The sequence below is a fragment of the Eschrichtius robustus genome, chromosome 17 (genome assembly GCF_028021215.1).
Source record: "Eschrichtius robustus isolate mEscRob2 chromosome 17, mEscRob2.pri, whole genome shotgun sequence".
NCBI classification, from domain to species: Eukaryota; Metazoa; Chordata; class Mammalia; order Artiodactyla; family Eschrichtiidae; genus Eschrichtius; species Eschrichtius robustus.
The window spans coordinates 43,888,239-43,894,396 of NC_090840.1; the positions used below are offsets into that span (position 1 = coordinate 43,888,239).

The 6,158-nt window shown below is 41.9% G+C and overlaps 1 pseudogene; it reads right to left on the reverse strand.

The window, feature by feature from the left end:
- Positions 1-5,074: 5,074 nt before the first annotated feature.
- LOC137751636 (brain acid soluble protein 1-like) lies at positions 5,075-5,756 on the reverse strand (annotated as a pseudogene).
- Between the last annotated feature and the right edge of the window lie 402 nt (positions 5,757-6,158).

Here is a 6,158-nt window from a genome sequence, read left to right on the forward strand (position 1 = left end):
CCCACAAACATATATACACATTAGGATGATGCCACACTCCCTTTCCACCTGAAAATTTCATCATGCAAACTGTGGATTAGGCTAAAGCAAAGATAATAGAAGCCATTTGTGGGGCCTAAGTGGAAGATCATAGGGAGTAATACCATGAGAAAAACCTTGTTGAGGAGGGTGAGGTGAAGTACAATGGCTGGATCGTGGAGGGAAACTCCGCCAGAAAAGGAATATCCAAATAGGGGGAGCCATAGGAGATGCTGAAATAGGGAACAAGTTGCTGAGACTAGAACGAAGGTAGAGTAAACAGTGAGTTACCCCTTGTTGCCTCTGATAGTTTCTCAGCAGTAAAGTGTTGAATGGGTGTTCCAGTTGCTGAAGAAAACAACTAGAGAAAATTGGTGAGAAGGCAAATTGTGTCTTCAGTGTCTTCTTTAGTCACCCAAGGCACAGATAGCTCATCTCCTCGTGTGGTCATGCCCATGGCTGGCTGCAGCATGGCAGGGCCTGTGGGGCCTGGGGCAAGAGCACAAATAGAGGCCCCCCTAACTGTGTGGTCAGCCTCAATTTTCCCACTGCCCTCCTATGGGCCTGGGTGCATCCGCATGTCTAGGCTCCATTCACCCTCCCATGCACACTCTCCCCCCATAAACAGCCACACACTGCCTACCCCTTAGATCTATGGGTACACACACACTTAGTGTCACAGCCCACTCTCGTGAGGACATGTTGTGGTCTTAAAAACTAGCTCACAGGTTTAAGCAGAAATTTGGCGGTCCCAGTTCCCTAGAGCATGGTCTAGAAGAGGAGCCTAGGCACTGAGTGGGCACATCCCTGCAGCCATCTCCTCACTGTCTCCTGTCCCCAGGAAGAGCAGCCAGCAGATGGCCACTAGTAGTATGGGGCCAAGGCAGGACCCTGTCTGCTTAGGTTTAGGGGCAACATTGTAGCTTGGAGCCATGGGCACTAAGAAACCAGTAGGATGTTTTACAGGTTCAGAAATCCTGAAGTCATCTTCGCAAAAGTTATGACGGCTCGATTTCTGACCCTGCCCAGCTCCCTACTGATGCAATAAGAAACAAATACCATAGAAACTGTGTAGGATGGAATTTTCTGGCAGCCCAGTGTTTAGGACAACACAGTTTCACGGCTGAGGGCCTGGGTTCAATCCCTGGTCAGGAAACTAAGATCCCACAAGCCCCACAGCGCAGCCAAAAAAATGAAAAATTTAAAAAATAATAAATAAAGTCTATGAGGGAAATTAAAAAAAAAAAAAAAGAAAAAGAAATCGTGTAGGAAGTAGTTAACCTGTGAACAAGTAGATATCTTTTGAACTTAGCCATGGAATAAGGCATGAATATAGCCCCAAAATTAAAATACGCTTTTAGACAATCACAGTCTAAACAAAATAATTTCCCCCGCTTTATTATCCTATGCTTCTACTTTATATTAATTTAAAGAGAAACTTTCAACTTTGCATTGTAGAACAATTATGAGGACAATGGGTGCTTTCTTTGCCTCTTCCCTGGAGGCAAAGGCATAAAGGCATAGCTTTAAAAAGCCTATTTAATTTGTTTGTTAGTTAGGGGAATGGGTGTTATTTAATCTAGTTTTGGGAATGCTAGATAATATCTATGTTCCATTGCTTGTACATGATGCTGTCCAATTAATTCCTCCCAAGGACTTTTATACAAGACCCTTCAGCGCAAAACTTCTGGCTTGAAACTTTTCAAGGTCTTTGGGGTGACCATTAGAGAAGAACACGCTTAAGAAACTATCATCTTCTTTTATTCTTTCATCCTGGTAGGAAGCTGTGCTCTTCTCAAAGGTTAATGAGGTTGCAGAACCTCAGGGAGTGTGGCCAGGACACCCCTTTCAATTGCTCTCACGTGCTTTTCTTGTTTAATTTTTGGAAGCACAGTCTGGAGCCTGTGTTCTGCGAGCTGCCTGCCGCTCAGCCCACGAGGGCTTTCTTCAGAAGCTAGTTGGACCCAGAAACAGTCAGACGCCTGTGGAATCTTTAAACACTTTTCTGACAGAAGGTTTGGCCATTTCTTCTCCCGGTGCTCATTTTAAAGTTAAGCACATGAACACACATTTTTTGAATCCCAAAGAAGACTTTTAATTGATTCCCTGAATATTTTAAGGTCTATTAATTCCATTGATGTTGCAAATACTGCAATTCATTCCAGCTGCTGTTCTAATCACATTCATTAACAGGCTTATTTTTACCTGCCAGCTAATATTTTACATTGCATCAATAAATCTTCAGCTTTCTAGCCAAATTGTGTACAAAACATAATGAATTGCACAGCCTCCTGATTGTACCACAGGGGTTGGGTTAGCCAGCATCCCTCCTTCTGAGGGGGGCTAATCAGGCATGAAGATAAAGGTGATAGACTAAAGAATGCATATACTACTCATTTGTGACATTACAAATGTAACATGGGATTATTTCAAGTACAGGTTTTTCTTGCATAGTCTATTCATTTAATTTGTATTTTATATTATAAAAAGTGTAAAAGGAACATAACCGGTCACTCAGATATAGGTGAAAGATCTTATGGTAGGTTAAAATAACTCATATACCAATGTTCTCTATGAGACACAATTTTTTTTTTTCAGTAATGATGTTTAGTTTGGATGTATCCATTTATGGTAACTTTCTCCATTCTTGTGGACTGGCATTAGGCATTTCTGAAAAAAATGGCCCAGAATTAGGTGTGTAACATGTGTCAGTAAAACGTAGAACAAGTAAATAATCCACATGGTAAACCAACTGAGTATCTTGGGATCATTTGCTGACGCTATGTGCACTGAAAGAAGAGGAAGCAGAAAAGCTCATCGACAGAGTTCAGAGCTAGATCTCTCCAGATGATTGGTAAATATTCTGTCATTAAATGACAATTCAGAGAAATGTAGAATTACAAGCAAGAGACCACATGGACGTGACTCCTAGCTTTGTTGCATACAAGCTGTGAGCTTGGGTAAGTTAATTAACCTGTGTGAAATCTATATTCTTCTTATACACTATGAAATAAAATCCTGCACATAAGGAACTTAAAACAGTGCCTGGTGTATAATAAGCCCTCTAAAAATGTAAGCTAAAAAAAAGTTGTATTTTGCATTCAACTACCATTGTTTCTCTTAAATTGGGTTTTATATCATAATAAAAGCCAAAAATCCTTCTACCAAAGCCCTAGTTAAATCACTTGACTCCCACCCTGTTACCTCTTCATAAAAACCTCACTACCCTTCTGATATCATCACTTCTACCCTCACACTCATTTAACTCCAGCCATCCCGGCCTCCTAGCTGATATTGGAAGATGTCAGGTACAATTCTACCTCAGAGCCTTTCTATTTACAAATAGAAAATACTGTGTCTACAAATACTCTTCTATAGATTTCTTCCTAGATTTCTTAACTCCTGTAGATCTTTGCTCAAACCTCAAGGTCTTCACTGATCACCCTCATTTAAAATTTCAACCATGCTTCCCAACATTTCATATCATCCTTCCCTGCTTTGTTTTTCTCTGAAGTATTTATCATCATCTGATATACTATATGTTTTGTTAGTTATTTTTATTTTTTACTTATTTTGCTATTTTCCAATGGCAATATAAGTTCTGTAAAGATAGGATTTTTTTCTGTTTTTGAAAGTAAAGTAAGAAGAAAATATTAAACATGAAACACAGAAAGTCAGAGAAGCAGTGCTTATAGAATTGAGATACAAGGCAAAAAATAGCACAAAAGTTGAGAGGGTAGTAAATGGAGTTAAAGTATTTCAAGATTATTATAATGTCAAGAAAATGGCTAAAAGAATCAAGCAATATTAGTTTTTGATAATTTAAAGATGCGCCTTGTATTCTTCAGGATAACCACGAAAGAATAGTAATTGTATGGCTACCAAGCTGATGTTGATTGGGGGGAGGAGGGCAAAGATAGGATATTAAGAAAAATCTACAAAAAAAACAAGGCAAGAAAGAAGGAAAACAGCATAAAGAATGTTAGGTTAATTGGAGATGAATATAAAATAGGAGATTTAAACCCAAAATATCAGTAATTATATGCTCCTATTAAAAGACAAAAGTGGTCATATTGAACTTGTAAAATTTACTATTTGCTGACTATAAATAATACATCTCAAAATGAGGAACAAAAAGTTGAAAATTAAAGGGTGGAAAAGATACAACTTGCAATCTTTTTTATTTTAATTGTTTATCTTTATTACTGTTGCACCATTTATACAATTACATATAATTTCAGTGCATCTGTTGTACATTTTTTTTTGGTTTTCTGTTTTTTTTTTTTCCATTTTCTAATGAGTGGTGTGTTGGAGTTTCTGACACAGGATGGAAGAGAAAACTGGAACTGCAATGAATGCAGACTTTTTTTTTTCATCTCCACTGACCAGTAAACAGAACTACAGGTACACCCAACCATGGACATACATTAACTGGTCATGAGAAATCTAAGGAGGCTAAGTAGGATGAAAGAATGTTTGTTACTCCCAAAAAGACCTGGGAAGGAAGAATGGAGTATTGGCATCAAGACACATGTGAACAGGTTAAGCAGGCTGTCTGAAAGTTGGCATTCATCCACAACATTAAAAAAATTTCAAAATAAGAAAGGCTGTAAATGAAAAAGAAAACAGAAAATGTTGCCTTCATAAACATCCGATTGCCTCAGCACAGGCCCTGCGGGCAGAATCAAACGCATCACTCCCAACTCCCCTTGCAGAAGACAAGATGTTCGGATCTTAGTGGCGGAGTGCATGCAACAGCAGTTCAGGTACAAAAGATGTACTGTACTTTCAGACATTGATCTTTAAAATCCAGGACTGATTGGTAGAGTTGACTGAAAGTATATTAGGTATTCACCCACAAAAATACTATTTGGATTCTCCCAACACCCTACCTCCCTTGATGGGACCACATGCTTGTTCTTGGGCAATACATACCATTACTTCCAATCTGAAACAAGTTAGTATAGGAGAGAGACAGAGAGACAGAAAGACAGAGAAAGAGACAGAGAGACAGGTTGTTGTTAAGCGGTATTCTTCGTTCCATTGGTTGTCCTTCTTACTCTTTCACTGCTAAGGTTTGATCGGAATTAGCTGCCGGGGTCTCGGCAGGTTTGACCTCGTCTGTGGGGGCTGCAGGGGCTTGGCCTTGGGCATGGAACTGGGTGCTTCCGTGGCTGCCAGTGTCTACATGGAGGATGGGGCAGCCTCAGTGTTGCCGGGTTTTGAGTCTGAAGATGGGGCCCTGTCACTTTTCGTCTCCTGCGCGGCAGGAGCTGCAGGAGCCTGAGGCTTTGTAGGTTCCTCTCCCTTCTTGCTCTTGTCATCCTTGGTGGGGGCCAAGGACTCCGCAGCCCAGGTCTCCGAAGCTTTGGGGGCGTTGCCACCTGCAGCTGGCCGGAGGCAGCCGCCGGCTCCTGCTCAGCATCCTTTGGGGGCTCCGGCTTCTGCTCAGCTCCCTCCGTCTGCTCTGGCTCTGCCTTCAGAGTGTCTTCCTTGGCCGCCTCTTTGTCTTTCTCACCTTCCTTGTCTTCAGGTTTGTTGGCAGAATCCTAGGCCTCCTTCTCCAGTTTCTCCTCCTTGTCCTCCTTCACCTCTGGGGTCTCTGCAGCACCCTGGGTCTCATTGTCCTTCAGGGTTTCCTCCTCTTCTGTCCCAGCTCCTTTGGCCTTCTTGTCTTTGTCCTTGGTCCTCTCATCATTCACATTGTACCCCTTCTTCTTGCTCAACTTGCCTCCCATCTTGGAGTTCGGGTCTGGGTGCCTGTGCTGCCCTGGGTTGCTGGCGGAGGCTCTCTCCCCGGCTCTATGGTGGAGACTGGAGCTAGGAGTGAGTTGGAGTGCTGCCACAGCCGTGGTCACCACTGACACTACTGCCGCCCACAACTTGCAATCTTAATGATTGTTTAATACAAAAAAAGCTAATTAAACTATACTAGTATCAAAATAGATAAACACATAACTAGAGACAAAGAGGTAAACATAAGAAAGGGTTGGGCTTCCCTGGTGGCGCAGTGATTGAGAATCTGCCTGCTAATGCAGGGGGCATGGGTTCAAGCCCTGGTCTGGGAAGATCCCACATGCCGCGGAGCAACTAGGCCCGTGAGCCACAACTACTGAGCCTGCGCGTCTGGAGCCTGTGCT